This window comes from Macrotis lagotis, chromosome 5, assembly GCF_037893015.1.
Source record: "Macrotis lagotis isolate mMagLag1 chromosome 5, bilby.v1.9.chrom.fasta, whole genome shotgun sequence".
In the NCBI taxonomy this organism is placed as follows: Eukaryota; Metazoa; Chordata; class Mammalia; order Peramelemorphia; family Peramelidae; genus Macrotis; species Macrotis lagotis.
In genome coordinates this window covers 244,490,181-244,495,063 of record NC_133662.1, presented here as the reverse complement: position 1 = coordinate 244,495,063, position 4,883 = coordinate 244,490,181, and positions in this window count along the sequence as shown.

The following is a 4,883-nucleotide window of genomic DNA, read 5'->3' as shown; positions in this document are numbered from 1 at the left end:
ACTCACAGCTCAGCTTTCATATGTAGACTAACATACAAAATCTCACAATGAATGAATTGTTCTTCAGAGATACCTTGAGGTAGTCCTTGTCTCACTTTTTGACCATCACTTGTCTTGTGTGATCTCTTAGTAAAATAGTCTTTTAGGTCATTGTATATTCAATATTCAAAGAACATGACCAGCCCATCTGAGTTGGGTTCTCTGATAAAACAGTTTGAATGCTCTTCAGAAGTTCAGCTCTTCAGGGGCGGCTAGGTGGCGTAGTGGACCTGAGTTCAAATCCAATCTCAGACACTTAATAATGACCTAGCTGTGTGGCCTTGGGCAAGCCACTTAACCCCGTTTGCCTTGCAAAACCTAAAAAAAAACAAAGTTCAGCTCTTCAGAAGACCTCATTGTCCAATACTTTAACTCTTCAGCATCTTCCCAAGACAATTCAAGTGGAAGCAGTTCAGTTTTCTGGCATGGTGTTGATGGACTGTCCAGGTTTCACAGGCCTACAACAATGAGGTCATCACAATGGCTCTGAGAACCTTCAGTTTGGTAGAAACCCTAATTTCTCCCACACTTTCTCTGGAGTTTCTCAAACACTGAACTTGCTCTGGCTATCTGTGCATCAATCTCATCATCTATGTGCACATCCCTGGAAAGTATACTGCCAAGGTAAGTGAACTTATCCACAGCATTCAAAATTTCTCCATTTACTTTGACCAGCGATTCCATGTGTGAATGATGTAATGCTGACTGATGGAGGACCTCTATTTATCCTGATTGTCAGGTCAAAATTAACAAAAGCAGCAAGGAATCAATTCATAATCTGTGGCATCTTGGACTCAGAAGCTGCATTGAATGAGGGCAAACAAAGTCATGCACCCACTCTCCCTCCACTTTGGTCTTGGCTTGTAGCTTTTTCAAGTTAAATAATTTGCTATTGATGTGGAGCTGACTTTGATGCCATTTTTGTCTTCATTGAAGGCCTCAGACAGCATCACAAAAAGCATGGGAACAAACACACAGGCCTGCTTCTCTCCACTGGTGACTGGGAAACAATGAATGCATAATCCTTTACCCAGAAGCTGTGTGAGCATGCCATTATAAAACCGGCATTTACCACTGATAAACTTCTAGGGACAACCAAATTTCACCATGAACTTCCACAAGCCCTCATGACTGGTCTCTCTGAAGACGGAGGAGATGTTGGCATAGGATTGTCTGGCAAGACATTCCTTCATCAAAGAAGATGCTAACTCCACATGCAAATCAAAATTGCAGTAGTACCCAGGAAACATGAGCCGCTCAAACCCAGAGCTATCTCCATCCCAAATGTTCTAATGGACTTCTTGCCCCCAACTTGTGATAGACCTTTCAAACTCATATTGAAGTGATCAGTCACCACAACCCAACACTCCTGACTCCATAATTGTGATGTCATTAATCTTCAAAAACAGAGGATGAACAACAAAAGCACACAGAGTAGTCATTTAATTTAACAACCATTTGTTAAGTTTGGCTTATGTTGGTTTTGTGGACTATATGTAGATGGATAGTCCACAGAGCTATTCCATTTATCCATTGATCTCAGATACATTCTGTGCCTAGATAATGAGCTGGGCCCAGGATTGAGCAAGAAAACTTAAATGGGTTGAATTGCTTCTGGAGAAATTGCCAAGTGCTTTTAATGATCCAAGGTATTTTTAAAAAATCAATTTATTTATTTTTCTAACTACATGCAAAGATAGTTTTCAATAATCATGCTAAGATTTTTGAGTTTCATATTTTATCCCTCCCTCCTTTCCCTCTCCCTTCCCCCAATAGAGAGCAATCTAATATAGATTGTACATGTATATGTATGTTAAATATATTTCCATATTAATTATGTTGTGAAAGAAGAATCAGAGCAAAAAGGGGAAAAACCATGAGAGGGAGAAAATCCTATAAAACAAATTTTAAAAATTGAAAATAATAAGCTCTGGACTGCATTCAGACTCCATTGTTCCTTCTCTAGCTGTGAATGGTAGTTTTCCCCCACAAGTTCTTTAGAATTGTAATGGCCCCAGGATTTACCTAAATCAAAAGTTCATTTTTATTTGTATGAATGAATGGAAAAAATCATTTATTAATCACTATGTATGGCATAATGAATGGAAAGCTGGCTTCTGAGTCAGGAAAACCTTGGTATAAGTCTTGCTTCTGTCACACACAGGTCCAAATGACCCTTCACAACTCATTTAGCTTCTCAGGGTTCCAGGAATCTCTCCAAGACAATAAAATCCAGAGAAGATGTCAACCTGATTTGGTATAGGGAGTTCCCTCAACTGTTTCTATATATCATTGAAACACTGAAAATCACAAACCTAATCCTTCTCCTGATACTTTGTATAAGAATGACGGCTGGACAGTCAGGGTTCTCCATGGGTGGTTGCAGAGCTCTGAAGAGCGACATGGTGTGGCAGTCTCACCCACATTGGTAGTAGGAGCTCTCTTTGTCATTTTGTTGATGTTCAGTTGTTTCAGGCCTGTCTGACTCTTTGTGATCTCATTTGGGATTTTCTTGTCAAAGATAATGAAGTGGAGCCATTTTCTTCTCTAGTTGATTTTACAGTTGAGGAAACTGAGGCAAACAGGGTTAAGTGACTTGCCTAGGGTCATGGCCAGTAAGTGGCTGAGGCTGGATTTGAATTCACAAAGATGAATCTTTCCGATTCCATTATACACTGTAAAACCTAGCTGCCTAAGGAACTCTATACACAGTTAAAATTACACATCTGGTGAAAAGAAAAAAATAGAACAGCAGGTCACGGAATACCCTAGTCTTTGAACAACTGAAGTTGGCAGTGACCAAGAGGACAAAGGAGAGGAAGGTACAAAAGACTCCCAACAAGTAATTGTGCAAAAGAGTAAAACCAAAAAATGGACTGTCAGTCAAGGAATAGGAGCCAAAAATGATCACTGAGCAGCTCATATGAATTGTAGGCAAGCATGCAGTGTCAAGACAACTAGAAGAAAGCCTCCAGAATGTTTAGTATGGGATGAATGGGGTTTTCAGTATGTATGAGCTGCAATCTGCATCAAAGGAGGAGATTGTGTACCCATAGAAGCACATGATCAACAAAGTTCATGGAAACAATACCAAGTACTAGAGAAACTACAAAGATAAAGATGTGGTGCTGCCCTCATGTAGCTCACAGTCTAGAGAAGGTATTTGAGATGCACAAATGTTTATAATGCAGCATAATGAATGATAAGAGTAGAAGACAAGGGGCAGCTAGGTGGCGCAGTGGATAGAGCACTAGCCCTGGAGTCAGGAGTACCTGAGTTCAAATCCAGCCTCAGACACTTAATAATTACCTAGCTGTGTGGCTTTGGGCAAGCCACTTAACCCCATTGCCTTGCAAAAAAAAAAAAAAGAGTAGAAGACAAAAAGGAGCCAAGTTTTAAAAAAAAGCATCATGGGAGAGAAGAGTCAGAGGAGGAAACAGTATCAGAGTTGGACATTGAAGGATTGGCAGGATTTTCAACATGGAGAAAAGTATGAGGAAAGACAAAGTATAGATCTTGTGTGGGGGGAATTACAGGAGTTAGGTCAGTTATGCATGAAATAACACCATCCAAAACCCTTCCTTCTGGTCCTCACTGAGCCCCTGGAGAACAGGGAGACAACTAAAGTTGCATGACTCTCTGGAGGGATGAGGTGAGTAAAGGGCAGGAAAATGAGTTGTTGATTTACTGGTCCTTGTATCTTTGATTGCTCAGGGATTTTCCTCCATCCCAATCAATCACTAAGCTTTTATTAAGCATCTAATGCATACGTAATAACACTGTGCTAGACTCTGGTGGTACAAAGATGAAATGGTCCCTATTCTGATGGAGCTTGCATTTTATGGGAAGAAATCACATAGGCATTAATAATAATAATAATAATATAGAACATGTTCCAAATAGGATAATTTGAGATAGGAGACACTAGCAGCTTGGGGTATGAGGAGGGACTTCATATAGATTAGAAGGTCTCACTTAAGCTGAGTATTTAAGGAAACTGAGGATTTAAGAGTCAGAGGGGGGAGGGAAGAAAATGTATTCCAAAGTCACAGAGACAGAAACCCAGATGCCCTGCATATGGAACAGGAAGAAGGTGGGGTAACTAGATTTTAATGTGTGAGAAGGAAAACATGCCTAATAAGGCTGGAAAGGAAGGCTGGGTCAAGGCAAAACAGAGGAGATTCTACTTGATTCTAGAAGTAATAGGATCCACTGGAGTTAATGGAGAGAGGGGGTGTGTAATGAGGATGATATTTACAGAGGTGATTTGATCCTCCAAACAATTTAGGACTAATGCGTTATAATTACTCCCATTTTGCAGATAAAGAATCTGAGACTTGGGGGCAGCTAGGTGGTGCAGTGGATAGAGCACTGGCCTTGGAGTCAGGAGTACCTGAGTTCAAATCCAGCCTCAGACACCCAATAATTACCTAGCCCTGTGGCCTTGGGCAAGCCCCTTAACCCCATTGCCTTGAAAAATCTGAAAAAAAAAAAAGAATCTGAGACTTGAGAAAGGTTAGTAGTTGACTCGGCCAGAGTCACATCTCTAACAAATGTCTGAGATAGGATTCAAACTCAGATTCTCTATTTCACAAAAACTGAGGAAGTCAGGAACCTCAGGACCTGAAGGGAATATAATGAAGGGTATTGTAAATCCCCTTGTGTGTTGTAAGTGAAGCTTCAGTTTGGAGACCATAGTCACTCAGCATAGGTGTGGGAAAACTGTAGGATGGAAATGAATCGAGGACCCGGGTGATGGGATCAAGGAGTGTGTGTGTGTGTGTGTGTGTGTGTGTGTGTGTGTGTGTGTCTTATTGCTGTCTCCCTCCCCAAGCAGGGTTGCG